Source organism: Artibeus jamaicensis, unplaced genomic scaffold, assembly GCF_021234435.1.
Source record: "Artibeus jamaicensis isolate MK-2021 breed Jamaican fruit bat unplaced genomic scaffold, CSHL_Jam_final contig_519, whole genome shotgun sequence".
Classification (NCBI taxonomy): Eukaryota; Metazoa; Chordata; class Mammalia; order Chiroptera; family Phyllostomidae; genus Artibeus; species Artibeus jamaicensis.
The window spans coordinates 23,800,302-23,827,191 of NW_026521871.1; the positions used below are offsets into that span (position 1 = coordinate 23,800,302).

The window sequence follows — 26,890 nt, forward strand, 5'->3', positions numbered from 1 at the left end:
TTTGCATAAAAATAAACCAATTGTGCAGGTGAGCAGAAACTTTCTCTATAAAATCTAGCCTCTCCTTTGTTTAGGCAGAGATCACTTTCCTTTTCCACTTGAGCCTGCCTAAGTTTGCAAACTGTTCATCTGAATAAAGTTTTTCTTTTTTCTGTGCTACAGATTGGGGACTCCTGTTTACATTACACTGGTGGCAACAAACTTTTGATGACAAAATGAAGGGGAAAGGCTAAACTCCCTAAGAGGAGGGGTTTCAGAGAGGGCATGGACACTGCTTCTTCAGTCTGAGTGGAGAGGGAGGGACCAGCACCTTCACTTGGGCATGTATTGGGTGCTAGCTGTGCACTCCCGGTGCTGATACTAGAGGAACAATGATGGGCCCTCCTAAAAGTGGGGGCAGTGTGCCTGCCCAGACAACCTTATGGGAGCACTGTGAGAATCTGCAGAACAGGCAGGAGATTAGAGCCAGCTCTATAAAACACTCTCCGTATTAACAATTTGTCACCAATGCTAGAAAAACCTGGGTATTATGTGTGAAGCAATCACGAAACCTTGACATAACCCTTGACGTCTCTGTTTTTTGCACACTCCAATTCACTCCACCTGGAAATCCTATTGGCAGAACCTGATGAATCTTGACCTTCACCCTACCACCCCTGAGAGGACTGAGATTTATGGAGGGGTTTGGGTGGGAAAGGAAGCCAGACCACAAACTCAGGAAGTAAATTACCTAAGAAGACCTTGGAGGATAGGTACTTGAATCTCCAAGACCCCAGGATTTTGTTGTGATTGCTTCCCTTTGAGAGGTGTCCAACCAGTGGCCCCACACCACATGCGGCCCAGGATGGCTATGAATGCAGTCCAAAACAAAATTGTAAATTTATTTAAACCATTTTTTTTGCTCATCAGTTTTCATTAGTGTTTGTGATTTAATCTGTAGCCCAAGACAACTCTTCTTCTAGTGTGGCCCAGACACCAAAAGTTTGGACACCCCTGTTAAAATGTTCATTTGCAAGCCTTGATTCTGTAGGGCTTTCTAAAACAGCCTTTCTTCCTCTTCCTGCCCCCTGACCCCCACATTTTATAAACTTCAGGTCCCAGAAAACCTTCAGCCACTCTGGGTTTGAGGTCTCAGAGCTCACCAGGGCAGGACTTGAGAACAGAGGTGTAAATTTGTCAGGAGAAAGGAGGCAGGGCCACAGAGAGAGAGTAAATCTTCATCTAACATGGCAGAAAGTCAATAGATAAATCAAGAAATCGCTATGTAAGCTTATTTTTTTTTAGCAACAAGGGGTGACCACCAGAAGAACTAAACGAAGGAATTGATATAAAGGGCTGTGTGTGGAAAGCAAGAGAGAGAGGGGCCTGCTGCTTTCATTATAACAACATTCAGAAAATTTTATTTTGTAAAAGGTGGTCATGCATTACTTTAATATATATTTTTAACTTGATCTTTAAAATTAAAGCAAAATTAAATTAAGTAAGAAGTAAAGTGGAATACAAAGCAGGAACAAAGAGGAAACGCTACGGCGGAAGAGATAGGGTTGGGATGAGACGGGAGGCTTGGGGCGAAGGGGCGGGGCGAAGAACCTGGTCTCCTTACAGCCCGCCCCCATTGAGGGGGTGGGGCTTAGACTTAAGTTTTCCTGTGACTCCGCCCAGAGAGGGTAGGCTTGGGTGCGCGGGGTCAAGATCGCCTTAGACCCGCCCCCCAGCGCCGAGTCGCAAAGGGGGAATCCTTGCGGGGGTGTTCCGAGACCCGGCCCTCTGCGCTCCAGGTCCGTAGGTGCAGGGCTTTGCGCGGGCCGAGAGCCCTGGTTCTGGCCTGTCGATGTCCCAGTCCCCGGAAGTTCCCCAAAGCTCTGCAAGTGCCTCTGAGGAGCCGCGGGACGCGCAGGTAAGAGCAGCCAGCGCCGGCCAGGTCTGCCCGCCTTTGACCTCGTGGGAGCCTGCCCAAACTTGGACGCCTGGGCAACCGGTGGCGGCAGGGTGCGGAGCCTGGTAAGGAGTCCCGGATCAGAAGGGCTCCAGAACGCATCTCTTCCACCGCTTCACGCCGTTCATTCTTGCCTCAGTGTTGTCAAACTTAACCCCATTATTCCTGTGGTTCTGACCCGAGGTCGGCAGACTGTGAGTTTGCATCCCACCTTCACATAGCAGATACAGATGAGTATTCCACATATTCTTATCGTGTGCCGCTGAGTTGCCCGCCCGCCACTGGCCTGAGTGTCGGGTCCACACAGCTGTGGGCAAACGCGCATGGTGAGTGCCACTGTGGAGCTCACAGTGTGGTGGGCAAGATCCACTCAAATGTAAAAGTTAAAACTGGTAAGTGCTGTGAGGCTAGAAATTCAGGGTGCTGGGAGAGCACATAACAGGTGGTCCCCATCTGTAAAGGACTCCGGAGTTCATTTCTTTATGCTGCGAAGGATTCCAGGGTGGAGAACAACAGAGCAAAGACCTTTTTGTTGAGAGAGAATGCGGCCCGTTTGAGGACAGGAAGACCATCAGGGCTGTCCTGCAGAAAACTGGGGTGAAAGGAAGTTCCTTAACTTTCTTCTCTGTGAAATGGGACTGTCCCTACTCACTGATGACTGAGAGATGCAGCGTAATTGACTTGGCAGCACTCCAGGTGCAGTAAGTAAAGTCAAGGGGAGGACCTTTCTGGATGGCACAGGATGTTGATTCTAATAAGTAGTGTGCTGCCTCTGAGCAAACTCACTTCCCTCTCTTGGAGTCCTGTTTCCTTGTCTGCATCTCTCAAACAGTCTGTTCTCTGAAATGGTAACTGGTTTGGTCATTTGTTCTGGAAACATGTCACTGGCACTTACTTTACACTGGCTCTGAGGATTGAAAGAGTAATCAGACGTGGACCCTGCCTTCCTGGAGCTCATGTCGGGTGGGCAGGCCACCTGAAGTAAACTGAGTTCCAGCCTGGTGGGCTTGGTGCTCTTAAGACCCCAGAGGAGCGTGTCCGGCCCTCTGACCTTGCCTGGGAAAGCCCCTCCACTTCTGGCCAGATGCCCATTTCCCAGAAAGCCTCACCTGTTACTGCCAGCTACCTGAGCCCCATCAGAACATTAGGCTCACACTCCTCCACTGAACATCAGTTACTTCCTTACTTTTATTAATAGTGTCACCCCCTAAAACTGCCCAAAAATCACCTCAATGAGGACTCCTGAGATTTCGAAACCCCAGGAATCTAGGAGAGAGTTTTGGGCTTCAGGAAACACCTGTTGACTGTTTGGTGTATTTTATTCACTCGGATGATCCCCATTCCCTTCTTTGGCTCTGTTACACTGTTGGTATAGACAGGATTTGCTCCATGAAAAGTGGCTGGGAGGCTTGGAGTGGGGAAGCACAATTGAGACACCAGTCTGGCGCCATTTGTAGGTGGTGGTGAAAAAACAACAACTGATATTAATGGAAGGGTACAGGAAGGAGAGGGAGAAAAGACAGTCTTTGTTTCCCTTTGCAGACCCCAGCAGTGCCAGACTTGGAAAGAAGGAGAGGAACTCTAGGCTTGGCAGTCACAGATGTGGGTTCAAGTTCTTAATCATTATTTCCCAGCTATGTGAATGACCCTGGACAGGTCACTTATGGTCTGACTGTGCAAGCTGAGCACAGTGTTTGGCGTACAGTTTGCCCTGAAGGACTATTAATTCCTGCCCTCTTCCCCTAAATGAACTAAAATAGGAATAATAATAGTCACTACTTAGAGGGTTACTATGGGGATTTAATGAGTTACTGTAAGTGAAATACACAGAGGAGTGCCCAGTGTGTAGGAAGTTAGTACTACTGCTGCTGCTATTGCTAGGAATAGCTTCTGTTTGTCCAGAATAAGAAATGCCCTATTCTGAGCAAAGACTGGTAAAACAAGGGAGGAGGAGGGCAAGAAGTGGGGGTGAAGGATGGCTCTGAGGGACTGTGCAGGGTGATTAGGCAGGCAAGATGGGTTATCTGTGGCAGTGGCTTCACCAGAAAGCATCAGCCCAGTCAGGAGAAAAGGGGTGTTCTCCATGATAAAGGGCCTCCTGGGCAGCTATGCTGTCAGGAGGCCTCAAGACTCAGGCCAAAGAAAACACAGCAAAAGTCATGGGGTAAACTAGGGTTGAAAAAGATCTAACATTGTCTTATTCTGGTTGTGTCTCTGACCCACAGCTGGGTGTGGGTCTCCTTCGGGGAGCTGCCCCTGACCTTCACCCTCATGTGGTAATGGTCTGACCCTGGTTGGTCTGGGAGCTTGGACTCCGGTTCTGTAAGTCCTATATCCAGCAGAGTACTGAGCCCATAATGAATGTTAAAAGAAAGGAGGTAGGGAAGGATGACGAGTGTTTCTGAGCACCTGCTAAGGTAGGGGCCAAGCTTTTTCATTTACGTTGCAGCTTACTGTGAACACTGCAGCTTTGGAGTCAGATAAAATACCTGTGTGACCTTATGTATGTTACGGAAGCTCTCTAAAGTTCAGTTTCGGCATCTGTAAAATGGGAATTACCATACCTAACTCATAGGGCTGTTATAAGTATTAAGTAGTGCTCATGTACAAATATATGAAGTGCTATTCTTAGTGCACAGCACAAGGCCCAGGAAGTGCTCAGTCAATGATAGCTGCAGTTCTTATATTTATTAATCCTCCCAAAGATCTCCACTGGGATGGAAGGCCACAGGCACAGATGGGTGGTGTTGATTCTGAGCCTGTCCCATGGGGAAGCAAGACACGGCTCCCTGCAGACACGAACCAGACAGGTTGGGTGAAATGAAGTTAACGTTCTGTGCATTTCACTCCTTACTTAAGGTACTTGACTATGTGAAATCTTAAAAGGAAAAAACCCACAAAATTATAATTTATGTGCCTTTTAAGTTCAGGTATTTTATCATCTAGATAAATCTTCCATGTATCTATGTTAAACCACTTTAGGCTGTCGAAGCTCTTAAATAAAGTGGCTTGTCCTGCCCAGTGTCTGTCTTTGCTCGTTTATCTTAGGTCCCTGGTGAAGACAGACAGGTCCCATTTTGCAGGGCAGGCCTCAGGATGACAGCCCCCGTGTTTTAGCAGTGCAGTGCTGCATGGTGGTGTTTAACAAACCAAAGTGGACTATGATTTCCTCACCCCCATCTCTCACGTGCACATAGACCCGCAGTGCCAGTCCAGGGCCTAGGAGTGGAAAGGCATTCTATTGCTACTGGGAATCTGGAGAAATCCGCTTCAGGGCACTTTTAGGTTCTCAGTGACAGGTTTTTGGGTGAAAGTGCCTTGGATGAGGTTGGCGGTGTCTTCTAGAAGTGAGAGCTGTCTGCTCTTTCCAGCCAGGAATGCCATTTCTGGGGCCAGCCCCTAGCCCAGTGAAAATCTCACTTGCATGTCTGCCTCCCTGCTGTCCCTGTTTCCGGCCAGAGCTAACCCCTAAAGCCAGATTCCTGGAGCAGCTACCTTCCTGTAGTCCCAGTGGGCACCTTGCCAGGCATGCCCTTCTCCAGCGGCTCTGGAATTACCTCTGAGAGTAGTTGTGGTGCGGTGAGCTCTGGAACCCTCTCCTCAGTGACAGGGGCCCACCTAAGAGCCTATTTGTTCTCTTCTTTGATCCCCCTGGGTACCCCAGGGTGAGGTTCCAGCGCAGATTTTATCATGTTGTAGCTAGTGACCTGCCATTTGGGAGAGGGCAAAGCTGACTGCTGTTGTCCAGAGGGCGGGAACACCTGTCTGCAAGCAGAGCCAGGCCAGCCTCCTCCAGAGGGAAGCCATGCCCACCTCCAACGCCATTCAGTTCCATTGAGAACAAGGAGAAAACAACATTAAAAAGCTGGTTTTGAATAAGATATGATCCCAACAGCCCCAAGAAGCATTCTCTTTTCATGACTGAATATGATTAGTTATTTTTATCTGTTTGGCCAGAGCTGTTGACAAACTACATCTTTGATCCCCACCAGTCTCAGATGTAGAACTCAATTGGGAGTTGAGCTGCCATCTTCCCCGAAGCAAAGGAAGGGAACTGGCATCTGTGCAGAAATCCACAAGACTTGTGGGCTCTGAGGAAGAAACGTGTCCATCCGTCAACCTGGAAGTTTTTAGAGCTCCTAAGATGGTTTTAAGTTAGAGCCGGTTTTCCTTCCTGTCTTCCCCTGTCCATCAGCCCCCTCTCCCTTGCTTTCTCTTACAAAATGAACTGTCAAGGCAGGACAGAGCCCAGGTAGGAGTGTTGGAACTGACTTGCAGAAGCAGAGTTAACGTATTAAAGGCGGATGTGTGGGGGTTTGATGCCTTGATTCCAGTCCTTCCTACCTAGTCCAGTGTTTAGAAGAGAGGACTGTGGAGCAAGACCAACCAGTCCTGTTCAGCCTAATTGCATACTAACCACAGCCATCAGCTCTGCTGTCAGCCAGTTTGCTCGCTGAAAAAGGACTTGAAATTGGGAGTGGGGGGAAGAGGATGAAAACAAGTGATACAAACGAATCCCAGTGGGGCCCAGTGGGGCCCAAATATTGGAGAGAATGAATGTCAGTGTCAGTAAGGGAATCACACCAAGCCAGGTAAAGAGCAGACTTTAAAAGGCTAGATGTTTCGCTATGAGCAGGTGATCATTAGGACAGAATGCCTGTTACATGAATTAGTGTAGGACTCTAACCTGAAATTACTGACTTCCAAATGTTCATTTATAGCCCTGGCTGGTGTGGCTCAGAGGATTGAGCGCCGGAGTGCGAACCAAAGGGTCATCAGTTGGGTTCCCAGCCAGGGCACATGCCTGGGTTGTGGGCCAGGTCCCCAGTCGGAGGGAGCTCGAGGGGCAACCACACATTGATGTTCTCTCCCTCCCCTTCTCCCTGCCTTCCCCTCTCTAAAAACAAATAAATATAATCTTAAAAAATAATAAAATAAAGATCAGATGTAGGTGTTTACAGCATGAACCCTATACTGAGTATCAAAGAATGCTTTACATTTTAAGGCTTGTGTCAGGCCTTCTTTTATGTAACTTTCATGAGGCATCTAGTTATTATTGCTTTTATGTATTTTTGTGCAAAAAAGATGCCAGTGGTTGTTAACCACACCATGTTTTATGAATAATCAAATGACTGCAGATGAAAGAAGGAGGGCTGCCAGCGTCAGGTGTCACTGGAATACCGCCGTCCTGTGGCTTCTGAGATTCTGTCTTAAGAAAATAATTTGAAAAAGGAAAAGAACTGCTGTATGAAGAGGGATTGCTTTTTGTAATAGTGAAAACTTAGAAGTGACCTGAATATACAGTCTAGGAAGATAGTCCAATTATAGACCACCAGGCTGGTGGAATATTATACAGTATTTAAAAATATGAAATTATTGGTAATGTGGGAAGTTTTTACTTGCTCAGTGAACAAAATGCCATTACACTAAGATGCATTCATAATAAGTCGTCGAGGGAAGCGTCAAAAGTGATAAGAATTGCATTTGAACAGTGGAATTATGAATAAATTTTTTACATATTTCAAACTTTCTGTATTATTTTATTACTCCTGTGACTTTAAAAAAATCCTCAGTGAGCCAAGTTAAATAATGATACTCTGCTGTTTGCACTTTTAAGAGCACAACATTTATGGCCTTATCCGATGAAGTCTTTCAATCAACAACTTCTGAAGCCGGTTTGGCCGCCTGCCTCACGTCTCTGGTAGAGGACTATGAATACTCTGTCTGCTGGCTGGATGGCCTGCAGATGTGCTCACTTTGGCCCCGGGGACTCGGAGTCTCAGGGTTTTTAAAATGAAGGCAGTTGTCTCATATTCCTCGCCAACTCCTCTCATCCGTGTTCCCATCTGGTTCCCAGGGGTGGAACTGGGGGTGGATTCGGTTTGCAACCTTTGGGGGCCTCACTGGTGAAGTTTCAGCAACCTCTGCCCCCCCAGCATGCACACCATATGTTAGCACTTGCCTGGAGCAGCCCACATCACTCTGGCTTCTTGTCCTGCTCAGGTCTGTGTACTCAGTGCCTCAGGGACTGCTTTGGATGTTCTTAATGCCAACTCTCCTTGTGTCAGCCCTGTGCCTGTGCATCCTCTGCTGCCTAGTGCGTGGCCAGTGGCATGTCCTAAAACATCAGTTCTCAAACTCATTCAATTGGCCAAACATTAGAAAATCATGACATGTGTCTTTATTTGAGACAAGGATTTGAGTCTGTGTGATTTATTTGGGAGGAGATCCCAGGAAGTTCTAGCAAGAATCATAAGCCAGAGGAGTGCACCATCAAGCAGGTCACCAGTTTGGACCACCGGAATTTGCACCTGCCTGGAGTCTCCAGCAGCCAGTGTAGAACACCCATCCAGGGTTAGCCGTCTTGTGGGGCTGGGTGTGTTCACGTTATTGATGTCCCTCTTACTGGTTGTCTGTGCACCACTCCTGGGGGGAATGAATTCTCCAGGACTTGTGGCAGCTTCTAGTCACCAGGGGAAGCACCAGGGCAAGCACCAGGGCAAAGGGATACAGACGCTGGCATGTGGAAGTCAAGCTGGCCTCTCTGCAATGGCGAGGCCCGAGTGCTCGGGGCTCAGCACTGACGGTGTCTGCCAACACATCCTTCCCTGAACACCACGAATGTCATCAGTGCACTCACCTGAAAGTGACCGTCTTTCTGTGCTGAGTCAGAGATCTGTTTGTACTAAGTTGAAGGCTGTATTAAGTACTAACCAACCCCAAAAGCTTTGAAAAATCATGGGAATCTTAAATAAGAAAACTGTTGCCCTATTTTCCCCTGTGAATTGGGATGGACTACGGTATTTGATTGAAGTGGCAGAATGCTAGTGTCCTGCAGCTGTGCGGTCTGAGACCCAGCACTTACAAGGGGGACCTGTGTGTGTAATGAGATTTCTCTTTATTGTGGCAATGTTTCCCCCTTTGTTATAGCTTGATTTTTTTTCTGTTATTTTTGAAGCACATTAAGAGGATCTTAACAGAAATGTTCATTGGGAGAAAACATTGAACTTCATTTGCATCCAGTGCCGTGTTTCAGTATTAATGCTGGGTTCACCATACTGACACTAATACCAGGAGATGGGAGGGAATTTCTGCAGTGATGGCTTTAGACACTGTGATAAATGCTTTGTAGTCATTGCCTTTATAGCGTCACACTCCATCTCCAATTAAAGATTTAGTGGGCTCTTCATCAAAATATCTACTCACAATTGAGGCGTACAGGATGGTTGTGCTGACATTTCAGCTTAATTCACTCGATAGTGTTGTGGGTCCCAATCCATTTTATATGCTTGTTTTTTTCCTCTGCAGAGGAGGAGTAATGACAGGAGTTTGAGGGCATAAAGCAGAGTCTAGAAACATTCTCCATGTAGTTATTATTATTAAGACTATTAGAATATTTGTCATTATAAGTGAAGGACTTACTCCAAGAATGATTTAAAATTGTTCATGTGGCATGCTCAACAGGGTTTATTGGCTAAAGTTTATGTGCTTTGAGTTATGGCATTTTAGAATTCGTGTAGAAAGGATTCATGGTCCTGATGTTTTAGAGAAACGGGGCCATTTTGCTTTAAGCTCTGGTTCAACATGCATTCATTCTATGAAGAACGAGATGGTGAATCCGTGGTGTTCAGGCCCTGTTCCCAGGGCCTGGTCCCAGGGCCTGCACACCTGGCAGGCATCACTCACTGAGGCCGAGCTGCGTCTTCCTCCGCTGAATGCTCAGCCACCACGGTTCATCAGTAGTGGCTCATCAGATGAAGCCTGTGGATACCCTGAGCTTATGCACACCTTCTCACCTGTCCTTGTCACTGCCATGGTCAACAAAAGAATCATTTCTAGTCGCTCTACAAAAAAAAAAAAGGACAAATTCAAAAGGCAGTTGTGCCTTGTGCCTTTTGTCACCTCTCTGTCATGCGGATGGTGGTTATTCAATTTGTCAATATTCAGTTTGTCTCCCTTCCTTTTCTCCTTCTATCATGTGTATTTCATTTTTTCCTTCCTTCCTTTTTTCCTCCAGTGTTGTTGAGAAGATCAAGCAAGGAGTCCAACATTGTTTGCTCTTGGTCTTACAAAGTTTGGTTCGAATATTTTGCATTAACAGAAATGCGCTGAGATTTTTTTCCTACCCCTTCAGGAAGGCTGCTGTGCTGTAGGTCACTAGTGACCTTCACATTGCCCAATCTTTTGGTCTTTTTCTGTCCATTTCTTCTGTGCAACATATGATATGTCTGACCATGCCCACCTCTTGGATTTTCCTTCTGCCTTCTTCCACTTTCTTCTTTGATTTCTCCATCCACTGCCTGTCCCCTGCTGGCATTTTCAGTGGTGCCTCCCTGGGGTTCTTTCCTTGACTCCTCTGGTTTGTACATTCCACCTGGATGATTTTATCCCTGCTGCTAGTTTTTGGCTCTCACCTTTCAGAGACACCTCCTGCATCCTTGTCTCCATCACACACTCTCTCTGGAGCCCAGACCTGTGTATCCAGCAGCCTGCTGAGTGGTGCCTCTTGTGGGTCACGTATAGGTACCCAAAGGCAGCGTATTTCATTGTTCTAGACTATTTCTCATTTCACCAGGACAACTAAATGCTTGTCCCTCCCAGGTCATTTCTGCAACTTTCTTGACATCATAAGTAAACTGTTCTAAGCTTATCAGAAAGCTTCCATCTTGGAAAACCAAATGTAAGACAAGAGCACAAACCAAGAACTACTTCTTAAAAGAAAACAATTATTTAATTATTCTCTCTCACAGTTCTGGGATTTGACTGGGCTTGGCAAGGCAGGGCTCACTCTGCATCACCCATTCAGTGGCATTTAGATGTTGGCCCAGACTTTGCAGTCTTTAGCTGTCACAAATACTGCTGCAGTGAATCGCATTTCTGTTCCATCTTCCATGCAAGAAAATAAACCAGAAGGCTTTCTCAAGAGCTCCAGCCAGTTACGTGCATCCTCTTCCCTTAGGGCCCCACATCTCCATGCACTTACCCTGCCTCCTGTCACCGAACTGTAGCCTCCCAGAGGTCATGGGCTGTGGCCATGGCAGCTCATGTTTACACAGCCTGGCACATGGAGCTCTGTGTCCACACTGTACAGAGGAAGCCTGGAGGGGAGAGAGGAGAAGAAAGAGCAGGGGGAGGTGCCAGAGTACCCGTTTTGGAGTGGCCTGATCTCTACCTCCTTTAATTTCATCTGTAATCATAGTTACTTCAGCCCCGTGTGGTTCCTTCCTCACCTGTCACTGAAACTGAAATTGGTCCTACCCTGCTCTGCCTGACTTCATGGGTCCAGGTCCAAAGCCCAGTTGTGTTGTGTTGTTTTATTTTGCTTTGTAGTCCTGCTGGTCAGCCCAGATCACCCCTCTGATAGCTTGTCTTCTCCAAAAGTAGCACCATCAGAGGTTATTGGGGGGAAGGTATGGGTGGTGGTCATCACACAGTACTGAAATACCATTGATGAGTTGCTGTCCTGATAAAAATAGAATTCTTCCCTTGTTGAGGAAGTATTTGTAAATCACATACTTTTACTGTTTTTGTTAGGAAATATATTTGTTAAGGAATATAGATACTGGTTTTGTTAAACTAAAATTCCAAACTTAAACTTCCATAAGAAAGATTGACAGTTGTGCTTATTGCTTTAAAGAAAGCTCTCTGCCATGGTGTATGTTCAGGATTCTTTTGGTTGTAAGGACTGGAAGCTTCACTCAAACTAGGTTATGCAAAAGTAGGAATATGGCTGTAATAGAAAAGCCTCATCTCAGCATCAGGCACAGCTGGATCCAGGAGCTCCGTTGACGGCACTAGGAATCTCAACTTCTCTCATCTGTTCCTCCCACGATGTTGGCCTCTCTTTCTAAGGTAGAGATGACACCAACTCCAGGCTTATGTGGAGTGTCTAGCTCCTGATCTCAGAAGAAGACACTCTTGTCCATACCCGTATTGAAAAGAGCACCTCTGATTTATCTTCTAAGGACATATATTCACTCCTGGACCAATCACATTTTCCAGGAAGTTAAAGTTTTCTGGCCATCTTGATTGACAAACCTTCCAGGATCATAAGGAGTGGTGGCAGAGTAGTTTTCAAAACAAAGGGATACAGGACCGAACAGACGGTAACTTCAAATTTGAATTCTAGGCCGTGAAGAGTAACTGAATTGGAGGTGGTAGGCCTACAAATTAAGAAATGGTTTGTTATGCTAATCTCTCTACTTTTATATATGTTTGAAAATTTCTGTAATAAAAACTGCATTACGAAACATAGAAGAGGACTTTTTTCCTGCTGTGGTTTGGGGACTCTCAACAAACAAGCTTGCACATCCCTGTACGTTTACTGCATGATTTTCCCACTCTCTGATTTTCTTTTCACTGTACAAATTAACCTAATCCTTACTCCCCTCTAAACTGGGGATGGGGAGGAAAACACGAAATAGTTGACTTGAGATTTGTGTGGTGTGCCGGGAAGGGGTTGGAGTTAGGCAGTCAGCTGGCGCTCTTAAGTCCATGTGTCTATGGCCCCCACGACAAAAGCCTTGAAAAAGTCTAGCCAGGGTAGGGAAGGATGGCCCTGCCTTCACCAGGTCTGCCTCTTCCCTCTCATAGTCGGTATTTGAGCCTTGGTCAGTGTAGACAGACCAGCTAAGGGTTTCGTGGAGTTTTGGACTTTCTGATCCATGTAAGGAAAAGCCCAGATCCTTGGACAGTCATGGACTGGCTGCTAAAATAAATCTTAAAAGGGCATTTAGACAGCCTATTTATTTCATAGGTGAGGAAACAGGCCAGCAGGATTAAATGATTTGCCCAAGGTCACACAGCGAAATAGCAAGAGCAGAGCTAGATTGGAGTCCTCATAATCTGAGTTCTGGATCTAGTACCACTTGATAGCTGTGTGATCTTGAGTAAGCCCCACTGCTTCTCTGAACTTCAGTCTCCTCACCTGTTTTGGTGGACAGAATAATGACCCTCCAAAAGTGTCCATGACCCACTCCCTGGAACCTGTGATTTTGTTAAGTTACATTAGAATAGGGAAATTAAGCTGCTAATCAGCTGACCTTAAAATGATCTTGGATCATCTAGGTAGAATCAGTATAATCACAAGGGTCCTTAAATGTGAAAGAAGAAGGCAGGAGAGTGACACAGTGTGGAAAGACTGGGCCAGCTGTAGTTGGCTTAGAAGATGGAAGGGGGCATGAGCCAAGGAATGTGGCAGCGTTGAAGCTGGAAAGGCAAGAAATGGATTCTCTGTGAAGGAATACAGCCTTGTCAACAGCTCTGTTTTAGCCCAGTGAGGCCATTTATGGACTTCTGACCTCCAGAGCTGTAAGATAATAAAATGTCTGGTTTTTTTTTTTTTAGGCTACTAAGTTTAGGATCATTTGTTACAGCAGCAACAGACAACTAATACATCTACAAAGGAGGATAATCAGCCCTTTCTCAAAAGATTGGAGAGTGGAATCAGGGAGACAGTGACTGAAAATTACCCAGCAAAGCTCTTGGAACATAATAGATGCTTAATAAACAGTAATGTTGATGGTGAATAAACAGTGATGATGGTGGGGGGCAGTGGTGATTGTTAACACAGACAGAGTAAGGGAGAGTAGCTGATGACAGGTGTCTGGGGACTCTGGGGTGAGATTCAGGGCTGGTAAGAAGCCAGCAGGAAACACCAGATTGCCAAGGAGGATGGCCAAAGGGAACCATTCTGTCTAATAGTCCACAGAATGGACTGTCCCCTTCCATTCTTTAGTACTTATCTGGCAGCACCATCCTTCCTTGAGGAAGCAGGAGTTAGGAAAAGGCTGCCTGAGAGATCACCAGAATGTGGGCTTCTCTCTTCCTGGCCTTCACTCACCCTAATGTCTTTGGCTTTCCTTATAGTCTTAAGTTCATTACCACCACCCTAACTGTCAGCAGCTAAACTTCATTGAGCCTGTTATGGCCCAGGCAGTATGCTGACTGCCCTGTGACAGAGCCAGTGTCACTATTTCATTCAGTCTTCATGACAGCCTCTGAGGTGGGCCTTATTTCCCATATTACAGAGGAACAGACAGACTCCAAGAGGTTAGGCAACTGCTCAAGGTCAAACAGCTTGTTGGGGGCAGAACTGGGACCACAAGCCAGGTTTGTCTGCCTCCAGATCCAGCCTCCTGGACAAAACCAGTCACCGAGTAGAAGAAACATGACCCACCCACAGGCTGCCTGCATTCAATGGGCCTGTGGGAGCAAGGCTCCCCGAATCTGCAGAGGAAACTCCCCCTCCCATCCTCCTGCACCTCTGGGAATGATGGAGCCCCAGGTGGGACAGGGATGGGGCACATTTGCTTCCTGGGGTCCTCGTAGGGGCATCTGCGCCTGCTTTCTCCCTTGGGGTGACTGCAGCCATATTAGTATTTTATTTCCTGAAAAGACATAACACTGACATTTGGACTGGTATTAGGTGACACTGAGGAATTTTTGTTAACTGTTATTAATTTTGTCAGGTGTGGTCATGGTATTGTGGATAAGTAAGAAAGTGCCCTTATTTTAGAACATGTTCTTTATTTTTGAAGTATTTAGTGGGAAAATGTCACACTGTTTATAATGTACTTTAATATACGTCCAGGGAAAAACAGGTGAAGTAACATGGAAAGTTGTTAATGATTGCTTAGAGACCTCCGTGTAGAGTTCGTTATATTATTTTCTCCAGTATTTTCTGTATTTTGTAATTTTTTATAATTAAAAAATTGCCCTTTTTTAAAGTCATCACTGAGCCCTTAGAAGGTACTCAGTCTTTGGCTGAATTAGCCACAGCTGTATGCTCCAGAGACCCCCAGAGAGATGACACAGGGGCTGAGCGTGGGGGCAGAGGGGGAGGAGGTGATGGGTCCAGGTGGGACAGTCCTGGGTGGAGGGGGGCCGGGGGGGGCAGGAAGTCATGTCTTCAGACCTGATTTGCGCTCGCCCAGGTGTACAGTTGCTTTTGTCGAGCTGCTGATTGTCAGGCCTGAGCGAAGTAACTGAGAAAGAGCTGACTGGGTCTTTTTTGATCCCTGATCACTGAGAGATTTGCTGCAGTGTGTGACTGTCTGTCCTCAGGTGAGCTGACTTCATGGTGGCATTATGCCTTTGCTGTGCTGTGATGTGAGAAAAGGGCCGGGGTGCTTTTTGTCACACGTCATGTCACGGTACATACGACTTAATAGGAATTCCATTGTCACTGCAGGTTCCCTAGCAGGTTTTCTTTGCCGGATTCTGTCATCTTTTTTTCAGTTAAAACCTGAAACTTTTTCAGGCTTAGCATAGGAATAGATAAATGATTCCTCAATCTCCTATTAGCCTCCTCTCTCTTTGCATTTTTCCTCATTAAAATAGCCAGCCAGGGAAGGGGAGCAGCCCTCCGAGTGTGTTCTTAGCTTATCTTCTCCATGTTTTCAAGGACTTGCCCATCTGTAGACCGTGCTGAGCATCTTTTAAAGCAGACATCACTGCTAACCAGGAGGCCAGACGTGGCTAAGCACCAGGTTAGCTGTCTAAATACAATGTTATTCTTCAACTATAATTCTCTTTCTTTTCTGTAAGCCTTTGGACATATGAATGCATGAGAGGTGACCTCTGAGTGGTAATTTCATGAATTCTTGGTGAAATGAATTGTGTCAGATCAATATGTCCGTAGACTCATCACATTTTTTGAGCTGCAAGGGACTTGAAGATGAATCTGGTACAGCTCTGTTAGTGGAGGAAACATTCGTTTTAACTGCATAGTCAATTCTCAATTAACAAGGGTAATGGAGTGGAAGGAGGTCAGTGATCATCAAAAATCGTGGCAAAAATAAAATTATAGTGAACACTGGATTTTCAGGGGGCTGATTAACTGGTTTGTGGATTAATTGAGGTTAAGACACAGTGGACCCAAGGATGGCATTTCCTCCGTAATTGGTCAGCAGCTGCTCACCACCTGGCCTCCACCCACTCTCTCTGCCCCAGGGAGGAGAAGAGCTTCTTGTGGGTTAGACCTCTCAGGACTAGCTGACCTTGGCTGGATTGATAGCATGATGATGGCGCAGACATCAGTCTTGGGAGCTGGATGAAGGCTGTTTATAGGGCTTGTCACACCTGTCCTTTGAACCATGGTTCTTAAACTTGAGCTGCTTTAGACCTACCTAGAGATTTTGTGAAGCTCCAGGTTGCTGGGCCCCAGCCCCAATCTCTGACTCAGTTAGGTCTGGAGTGGGGCCTAAGAATCTGCATGTCTGACGAGTGCCCAGGTGATGTTAATGCGTCCAGTTCAGGGACCATGCTTAGAGAAGCATGGCTTTCCAGGCCATTTTTTTTCATCCTAGCTGCACATTGGAATCACCCAAGGAGCTTTTTAAACCTATTGATGCCTAGATAACACCTCAGCCAATTAGATGAGAGGCTCTGGAGGTAGGAGCCAGGCATGGGATTTTTGGAGATCTCGGGTGAATTTAATGTGGATCTACATAATGTTTCCCACTCCTGAGTCATCTGTGTAAAAGTCTCATGAATTTTTCCATAACTTAACCTCTCTCTATTTAATATTTCTTTAAGTAAAGTTTTTCATAGAAATAAATTTATTAAAAAGCAACCTGTCTCCTTCATAGAGGAAAACTAGTTTCACAGACCAGATATGGGACGTACCTATAAACAAACATTAAAATTCTTGCCTAGAATCATCTTGCATCTCATCACACTTGGGGAGTCTCTACTCTATAGCAGAGTAGAGACCTTTATCCCCCACAAAGGTGATGGAATATACTGTTCTCCATCCTCTCTGTGGACCAGGCAGGGCCATACTATCTCTGAGCATGCCTGCTCTTCTCCCCACAAGAGAAACAGCTTGGAATACAAGTGAGAGTGACTTCATTACAGATAGCCTCAATTGGGTGATAATCTTCACTTTCTAAAAAAGGATTCCTCAGTGGAATAGATAAACTGTAGCATTGGCAAAGAACGGAATACGACTCGGTGATGAAAAGGAACATCCTCCTGATGCACACAGCACCGGATGAATCTCAGACATTATGCTGAGTGCAAGCCAGACACAGAAGACTACACTGTATGATTCCCCTTCTATTTTGAATTCTAAAATAAGCAAAACTAGTCTATGGAAAAATTTAGAGCACTGGTTGCTTAAGGGAAGGAGGATAGGGAGATGGAGTGGGAAGGGACATGAAGGAACTTTCTGGGGTGATGGGATGTTCTGTATCTTATAAGGGTTGGAGTCCCATGGGTACACACATTGGTCAAAACTCCTTGACTGTTGTCCATAAGATTTGTGTATTTAATTGTATGTTCAAAATGGAGGAGGGGGTAAGAATGCTAAACAAAGACTGAACTCCGGTTAGTGATACGCATGCTGAAGCCTTCAGGGAGAAGTGCACCACTGTCTGCAACTTGCTTTGAAAGACATTAAAAAGTAGGCTGGATTGATGAGTGAATAGAAGAATAGATGTTTGACAGAACAAACATAATAAAGTATTAATGGTAGACTCTAGGTAGAGGATATCCGGGTGCTCATTTTAAGATTCCAGTTTGCAGCAGATTTGAAAATCTTTTATAATAAAGACAGGGTGAAAGGCATATACGTTCGAACAACAAACAACTGTTTCACCTGCATGCCTGAGTTTTCCAGCGTTCGCCGGAGAACAACGGCGTTTGCAGTGGGCCTTGTCAGGGCCGGCTCCTGCACAAGACAGAGGGGCTGGAGGATCGAGGGTGAGCAGGGGAGGAAGGGCGGGGTTCCTGATGGAGGCTGCTGTGCCGGGAGAGAGGAGAAAGCCAGGGGCACTCCTTCCTTCATCTGCACTGTGCCCTGCAGGTTCTCTGTGGGGTCCCCCTGGCAGTGAGCCATGGGTGGAGCTGTGAAGAGGCTGTGTTAGATGTGACCTGCAAATACCAGCTGGACCCTGCCGCAGAAAAGCTGATGTGCACGGGTAAGGAACAGAGAGGGCTTCCCAGACTCTCCCAACCAGCAAAACTCCAGAACATGCCACCCCGATGTCTCACTGAGCCCAGGGGTTGTGGCTGGAGGGAGAGTGGGGGTGCTAGGGCATGAGTTTACCATCCTGGGGACAAGGCAGGTACGGCGGTCAGGAGCCTGGTAATGGGCTCTCTAGGGTGCCCCCCAGCACTGACCAGGGACCTGAGGCGCCTCTCTGGACTGCATGGCCCTCCCCACCCTCAGCACACCCCCCTACTTCACACCCATGATGTACCTCCACAGCATAAGGCCACATCGTACCCCCACAACACATCTTCACCACACCCCCCCCAAGACACATCCCACCACACACCCCCACAACACCCTACCTGTCACACCCCTAAGTCACACTCTCACAGGACACCCCCCATAATGAACTCTCATGGCCCAGCCCCGCAGTATATATACCTACACAGCACATCCCCCATGAAACATCTCCTCCCAGAGCATGGTTTACTACACCGTGCAGCAGAGCCCTTCCGTCACCTACCCTTGACCCCTCACATCCATGGCACACACCTCCCCATGAGACACCCAGTAGGCCCATTTTCCATCAATCTCCATGACAGTCTCCCACCACAGAAGCCCTCACAACACACCCCCACCAACAGCACATGCTCCTTCCTGACACCCCTACAACACACACCCACAACACAGCCCTAGCACACTCCCCATTGGGCCCAGACACCCTGCTGAACCAGCTAGGAGTGTAGGCCCCTTGCCGATGCCACTGAGGGAAAGGGCCCGCACACTAACCTGCTTTCACCTTTTTCTTGGGCAAGGAAGGAGAACAATGTACTCTCGAGAGAATTTACGATCAATGTCTAAAGGATGGTTAATATGCTGATTACATCTGTGTTTCCTGCAGAAGTGAACGAGCCATCTGGAATACCAAAGAGCCTGGGGCTTGGGTGGAGGGGTGCCGTGGACCCCCCCTTGGCTTCTGTGTCTTCCAGGCAGTGGGGCAGGGGGCAGGGGGATGTCTTGGCCTTTATGATCAGACAGGAACTTGATCTTGCCCTATATTTCCTTGTACTGTGTCCCTCCCTGGAGGGAGGGGCCCTGAGCTTCAGAGCCCTGGGCTCCAGTGTTCTCATCAGAAACAGGATGTTAATACTTCTCTGCACAGCATTTGCAAAAAATTAAAGATAACACAAAACACATTATAGTAACAGGCACAGGATAGGCGCTGCCAAGATGTGAGTTAGTAGACCCACAAAGCACTTAGTCCATAGTACACTAAATTACTCTTAGCTGTTGTCACTGTTACTGTTTATTGATTTGTTAGGACTGTGATTTATTATTATCATCCATGAGGGTTTAAAGTGTGGAGAGCAGTGTCTAGAACTTCCACAGCTATAGTGATAATTGTTTTGTTTTGACCACAAATGGCATTTCAAACATTTAAGTAGCTGCTTGTGGGTTTTTTGTATGTCTGACCACCCCCTACCCCTGACCAGAGAGGCTGCCTTGAGAGTAGGGACTGTCTGCCATGCCCTCGTTCCCAGGACTGAGCGCAGTTCCACGTGGGATGTGTTAGGAATTTGGATAGTTGGTTCAGTTTCTTGATGAGCAAGTCATCGCAATAATAAAATTGGTTAGCTTGTCTGAGCTACAGTCTCAAAACAAAGCCGCCAACAGCACCTTCAAAGTCACAAAGCCACCGCATTCTCATTTACATGCTACTCTGTCGATTAACGTTATGTGCAAATTAAGTGGGACCTGAAGCTGCGGATAAGCACACATCTCTCCATGTGGCCTCTTCCTCACTTCAGTTGGCGACCTGAATTCCTTGCCTCCCAACCACTCCTGGGCTCTTCCTCACCCCCACCTCAGCCACTCCCCACCGGGACAAGAAGGCAGCCAGACACGACCCTGCGCAGCCCCGTTTAGGAGAGGGGTCTGCGACGCCAGTTAGCACAGCTAGGTCCTTGTGGACTTCCAGTCATAATGCAACCAGACATTTCAGATGCTTCGATGCATCCAAGTTAGCGACCATTTCATCTTTAAAAATTTCTCCTAGAGCAAAGAAACAACAACAACCAAAAACAACCAAGAGTTAGTGCCCAGGGGCCCGAGCCTGTCACCTAAAGCAGCCTGGTTTTAAGGAGCCATTCGTGAAAGCCTTCACTGCGGCAAGTCTGCCACCAGCGAGCTCTTTCCTGGTATGCTGCAGCCTGGGCCATGCTTTAGGTAAACCGCTGGCGCTGAGCAGAGGCACCTACCTAGGCCTGGTCTAACACAGGCCGCGAGCTTGCATTTCATTTTGCAAACTTGCTGTTACGGTGCCGTTGGTGGAAGTTGCGGCAGTGCTTAATTCTTCCCTCCCTCTGTGTGGCTCGAGCACTTTGGTGATTTAAATATGCTTCTTTTCTTCATCTAGAGAAGTAAAAATAATTATAATAGAAAATGGATAATTTGCAGCTACAATGCCTGGCTGATAATCAAAAACTTGTAAATGGAAACATGAGCATTTGTTTCTCATTTCTTGAAATTAGAATGCAATAGAAAGTAGCTGTGGCCTCAGAGAGAGGGCATTATGGAAGGGGAGGCAGGCTTAGTTGTTTGTTGGAGACCTGCCTGCTAATGAGGCTTTTAAGTTGCTGGTGCCTTGGAAGCAGTGAATAAACTGGTCCTGAGTCCCCGAGTGTTGCTCATCAGTTCTCGAGACCCTTGGATAATCACATGTGGATTGATCACTCCCCTGCCTAAACCTATGCAGGGTCTCACCAGCCACCACCATCAGGATCAGGTTCGACCTTAACATGGAACACAAGGCCCTTGGTGACCCCGGAGAACCTTGTTATGCTCCACAACCTTGGCTGTTCTCTGGACCCTCTTATATCCCTGACATGCCCCGTGGCCTTCCATATGCCCAGGCTTTGCGAATGCTGTTTTCTCTTCCCGACTCATTCACCTGCCTAATTCCTATTCATCCTTCAACACGCAAAACTTACGTTACGTCCTCCTGGAATCCCTTCCATACCCCTTTTGCAGCTCCCCCTGCCCCCCACAGCTTGGCTGGGCTGGGGGTCCTCCTCGAGGTACTCAGGCTGTTTTCATTTACGTCGGTTCTTAGGACACTGAGTTGTGGACATAGGTTAGCTGCTCTGCTTCCCACCTGCACGGACAGGTGAGCGCTCCAGGCCGGATTGTGGCCGACACTTCTGGCTCCCTGGTTCCTGGCCCGCTACTGCCTGGCACTTAGCAGGTGCTGATTGACGTTTGCTAAAGGGATTTTTTTTTTAAGTCCTCACCCAAGGATACATTTTTATTGATTTTAGAAAGAGGGGATGGGTGAGAGAAAAACATCATCAATGTGAGAGAGAAATATCCATCGGTTGCCTCCTGTATGTGCCTCAATCAGGGATCGAACCCACAGCCTAGGTCTGTGCCCTGACTGTCTGGGATGCTGCTGTAACCAACTGAGCCACCCTGCCAGGGCACTGAAGGGATTATTATTGGCAGTGAAGGTGTTTGGCACAATTTAAAAATTTCTCTTTAAATTTGTCTTTAAAACACAGTCATCAGTCATTGATAAATTTCATAATACATTCCCCAGCCAGTTGGGCTGTTCAGCTCTTCTGTGTCCATGTTCATTTTTGTGATGAACTGAGGGGCGGATCGTGAGGTTGGCTGGCCCAGTTCTCAAGTGGAAAGCGAGAAACTGACCTGAGACTTCATGGTTTTGCTTCTGTCTTAAATTCCGTGTGCCCCTGTACCAGAATCAGGGCAACGATGTGTTTGCTGCTTTGCACCTTAGTTTTGTGATATTACTGAAAGTACTGAAGGGCACACAAATGCTCTCAGCATTACAAGGTGGTCAGTGTTGTTACTGAAGTGTGTGTGAGCCTAGTGAGCAGGTTTACCTCTGTTCTCTCACTCTGTAACCCAGTTGCCAGTTCTCTTGGCCGGCTGGTGAACGGGCACATCTGCCAGTCACTGGGTTTCTCGTAAATCAGTAGGGATGCACGAGAGGTTGAGGTTTGAGGTTGACTTTATTTTCTTCTTCAGGTTAACTTGCTGAGGGCTCATGTACCAGTTAATCAGCACTTCTCGTATCCCAAGCCATGGGAGGAAGGGAGGGAGTTGGGACTCCTGCCCAACGGATCTCACCTGTGAGACACTCACACGGAGTGGGGATGTTCCAGAGCCGTCCTCTGCCTGGGGCTGTACCATCACAGGACTCTGTGTGTTGCTTTACCAGCTCCTGGGACTGAGGGACAAGAGAGGAGAAGGGTCTGAGCCAGGAGGTAGCAGGGAGCACTGGTCAGAAGGTGCTGTGTGCCCCAAATCTCTTAGCTTGTCTCTTAGCCTCCTGACCTGTGAACCATGAAGCTGGGCCAGAGAGTGTCTCTGCTTCTTTGCATCTAGTTCTGAGGTGCTCTCGTGCACAGGGTCTGAGTTAGAACATGTGGCTGACTATGTGACTGGGCCATGAGTGATTCCAAGTAGGGAGAGGAGGCAGGTATCTCAGGAAGCCATATTTGCTCGAGAAGTAGCTGGAATCGGGGTAGGGCGGGTCTGTGGGAGGCTCGTTTCTCCATCCAGCCTTCATTTCCTAAGCCCAGATCATGTTCCAGTCCTGTGCTAGGCACAGAGGTCCTAGAGGCTGTGAACTGAGCCAGACTCTTCTGGTCTAGAGCCCATAATCTGGCGGGGGAGACGGGCCACACATAATGTAGTCACGTGCGGGCCTGTCCGCCTGCCGTTCCCCACCGCAGGCCTGAGCTGAGCTCTCTGCCCCCACCTCATGCACTCAACACTCAGTTGAGTTCATTTCCAGTTCGATGCCAGGTGTACTTGTTAATGAACCACATAACTTTATTAACTCTTCCACAAACTGATGGCTTATGAGTATAAAAGGAAAGAGTAGGGGTTTTTCGAGAAATGAATGAGTGCTTTGAAAAGACTCAAAAAAGTGGGGGAGGTTGCCCTCCCCCCATGGGGAGCTGGCAAGGACCTAGGCTGTAAAAGATGGCGGTGGTGGAGGCCGGGGGATCAGCCATTCAAAACAGAGGCTGCCCTCGTGTTGCTTCTTGTGCATCTCTAAGCATCCTCTCCACCCAGACAAAACTAGAGCAAGGAATGTCGCTGACAGATGGGGTTTCTTCCAATATCTGCTCTAAACACAAAGCCTTGGCCCTGCATCAAATCACCTACTTGTGTAGGTTCCATTGAAAGCTAGAATTCACATTTTTTGAGTGAGTCCCTGACTTAACCATTAGTTTCTGCTTTACCAGCTAGCCAAGAGGGTAAGAGGGTGGGTAAGAGGGCTTCTTCGACTGCTAGATGCCAAGTGTCCGCAGGGGTGGGGCTGGGGACCGACTGCTAAGAGCTGAGACTTATGGAATCAGTAGAACCACATCACAGGTCCCCTGCCTGCCTTGTCAGCAAGCTTGGGCTCCAGCCCGAGGACAGAGAGGAGCAGGAGAGGAGCGAGTTCAAGAGAGGCTGAACGGGGAGTGGGAGCAGGACAGGCCATGCGGTAGCCCCATAGCTATGAGGAAGGCCAGTGGCCCAGTGTTAGAGAGGGGTTGGAGAGGAAGGGAGAGGTCTAGGAAGGGGAGTGTACAGAGGTTGGTGATGGATGAACTGAGAGCGGGTGGATAAGAAAGGGGGCCAGATTCACTCTCTCACAACTGACTGGATGGAGGTGCTTCTGTTTATGGGAAGCTAGAGCAGACGGTATGGGTGAAGTGGGGGAATGGGGCATTCCAGGTGGACAAAGGAACGCCAAGTGGCTCCTGGCCAGATGCCTGCATCGTTTGTTTTGCAAGCCATTATTAAACACCTTCTGTGTACCAGATTGAAGGTCAGGGATGCTAAGAATCAGCATGTTGGTCTCAGACACAGAGGAAGAAGGGCCAACCTGGGAACACAGCGAGGCATGGGGTTTCCACCCTGTGGTACCTCCACCCTGTGGTGCCATCGACCCGGCTGGTAGTGTAGGATGAGAAGCCACTCATGTGGAGAAACCGTGCCATGGCAGGCTGTGATGAATGGGGAGGTACCAGCATGCTAGGCCCTGGACAGAGCCCAGAAACTCTTCTTAGGGAGTAGAGGCAAGGAAGGGAGTGGAGGCAGATGTCAGGCCAAAAGGACGATTCTCACAGGGGTGTGGACATAAAAGGAGGAAGGGTTCGGGGTCTCAAATGCAGCCTTTTCTTACTGCACAGGATTCTAATTGAGGAAAATGGTACCTGAGAAACTACTGATAAATGATCTATTTGATTACTCAGAAAATAATAGCTTCAACTGGAATGAACATTTTATAGTTTTCTATTTTTTAATCAAATATTTTTTTAATTATGAAGATTTTAACAACATCACTTTGGCATTATTCGATGACATGTTGTAAGGTTTTTGCATTGGAGTTTTAAAAAAATCTCTGAGTCTCATTTTATTTTTAGAATGACCTCTTAGAAACCTTTTAATCTAAGCATAAGTATTTTTATAAAATGAAGTAGACACAGAAAATGACAGAAGAAGGTGACATTTATGAAGCATTGATTCCTTAAACTGGAATATCTGGCATATTTTTCTCCTTGTATCCATTCCTTCCTCTCACATTTTAACTCCATTATTTTTCTTTTTTCTTTTTTTCCTATGCCATGCAGGCCACAAAATAGTGAACTATATGTTTAGTGATATAGCCCACTGTGGAGTGTGGTCATTTATTCTCCCAAATCGCCCAAGTTGGTAAAGGTTATTTAAAAAACCTCCCTCTAAAAAAACACTTTTGGTATTAACTTCATTGTTTTAATAAAATAGGGATAAGGTGCTTATCATGACACCCATTTTGCACTTCAAAATTTTTTAAATCCTCTTTTGAGTGAATGTGCATCTCCCTGGTTAAGCATATCAAGCTCAAGTTTTTCTTTTTTTGCATTTGCTTTCGGCTCGTAGAGCTTCATCCAAAGCTATTTGCTCTTCGAGCACAGAGCTGCCTTTGGCTGTGCAGTGATCCCCAGCCTCTCTCAAGGGAGGGAAGTGAAGGCAGTTTATGTGATCTCTGTCCCCTCTCCTAGGAGAAGCTGGGGGGCATCTGTTTGCTTTTGCCTTCAAAATTAAAGTGAATTTAGTTTAATTTTGAGAATTTTGCAGTTCCACTTAAACAGAATGCTGCTGGGGACCTGGGAAGCCAGGCTCTGAAGTCCCCCAAGCATGTGCTAACAGGCCCGTGCAGAGCTGAGAAGTGCCGTTGTCACCTTGCCCGTGCACAGGTCCGGGGAGACAGCTTGGGAGAAAGCCTGGGGTGTGGAGTTGAGTCCCAGCTCACTCCTCTGTAACCCTGAATGAACTAGTTCACTTGTCTCAGCCCCAATATCTTCACCTGCAAAAAGGGAATAATATTTTTACTTAAATGTTTTTATTTCTAAATTCCAGTTGATGTAAAATATTATGTTTCATTTGTACAACATATTGATTAGACATTTATAAAACTTACAAAGTGACCATGCCAATAAGTCTAGTACCCATCTGATATCATATATAGTTATTATAATATTATTGACTTTATTCCTTATGCTGTAGTTTACATCCCTGTGACTACATAGTAACTATTTAGTAACACGAATTTGTACTTCTTAATCTCTTTCCCCTTAAACCCATCCCCACTTTCATTTGAAAACCATCAAATGTTCTCCGTATCTGTGAATTTGTTTCTTCATTTTATTTTATTTTTTTGTTGTTGTTATTGTTCAAGTGCAGTTGTCTCCATTATCCCTCCCCCCTCCCCTGACCCTACCCTTCCTCACCTCCCACCCTCAGTCCTACCCCACTTTGGCTTTGTCCATGTGACCTTTATACATGTTCTCCTTCCTCTTTCAACCCCATTATCCCTTTATGAAATAGCAACAGTACCCCCCAAATGGTTATCAGTGATATTACCCCTCTTACAAGCCAACTCTACAGCTTACCCTTGACTCATGTACTAGGAGCCATGCAACCTCATTTCTGGGCTTCCTTGTGTTTTGGGGTACCCCCAGTTAATTGGATCATGGCTCTTCACTCATGTGGCTCTTCCCCCAGCTGAGGACTGCCTCCTGACTGAAGTGCTGCTGAACCTCCTCTGCGACCTCACACCCGGCCTGGGCACCAGCTGGCTCAGGGCAGACCGCGGGGTGCAAGAGTCCTCCCCAGGCACAGAGCCCTCCCAGCACCACAGCCAGCCTGGCCTTTCTGGGCTCTAAGTGAGGACCGAGATAGACCTTTTCCTTTCAGGCCTGAAGATGAAGACTGGACGCAGGTCAAGGAGTGGGCCCCAGATATACCATCAGTCCATGCATGGAAGACTCCTGAACACCTGGGGAAGGCAGTGGGGGGCAGTTGGAGAAACCCTTGCCTGGAACAGCAGAGGAGAAATGGCTGGCACAGGAATGCTGATCCGTGGCTGTGGAAGCTTTGAGAAGCCATTAGGTAGATGGTCGGGGTGGCAGATGAAATTAAAGAGGCTATTTTGCACCTTTGCCCAGGACCCTGAGGCCAAGACTCTGGCGCTCACGCTGTCCTCAGACTTGCCAGTGCCTCACACGGGCAGCCCGCACTGTGCCGCAGAATGGGCTGCCCCCGCCCCAGCAGCTGCCTCTGGGGTGCATCCCGCGCACCCCTTGATTCCTAAGCCTTTAGTCTCCTCACTGACGGAAACGCAGTTCCAGGCCATTGACAGTGAGTCAGGGGTGTCATCTTCAGATAAAGTGCCACACTTTATTAGCTTCCTCTCTGTGAACATCCCGGGTGTTAGACTTCCTCCTCTCAGAATCACCCCTGGCTTGTGAATCATCTGGCATGAATGTATGTGGAATTATTGGTAGAGTTATTAACCTATTTTGCTTTTTATTTCCCCCTTCAGATTACTTAGAAATGTATTTTCCCCAGCTAAGACCTACTACAAAAACTGCTTTGCAAAAAACAGGATTTTTTTAATAGAGCTTAGAGATAAAAATCATATAGCAGGAGCCGTTACATACTTTCTAACCCAG

At 47.0% G+C, this 26,890-nt stretch overlaps 1 protein-coding gene and 1 non-coding gene across 6 annotated transcripts in view; one reads left to right on the forward strand and one right to left on the reverse strand.

Moving 5' to 3' along the window:
- Window positions 1-1,671: 1,671 nt before the first annotated feature.
- The window catches only part of NMNAT3 (nicotinamide nucleotide adenylyltransferase 3), a 98,325-nt gene continuing 73,106 nt past the window's right edge, over window positions 1,672-26,890 (forward strand). For all 5 annotated transcript variants that reach the window (XM_037139402.2, XM_037139406.2, XM_037139403.2 and 2 more), the window contains exon 1: window positions 1,672-1,897. The gene's annotated coding sequence lies outside the window, so the exon portion shown is untranslated. The remainder of the gene's footprint in view (window positions 1,898-26,890) is intronic.
- Window positions 24,520-24,655, reverse strand: LOC119044885 (small nucleolar RNA SNORA4). The gene has a single exon (XR_005081696.2). It is a non-coding gene; the product is annotated as a small nucleolar RNA SNORA4 (small nucleolar RNA).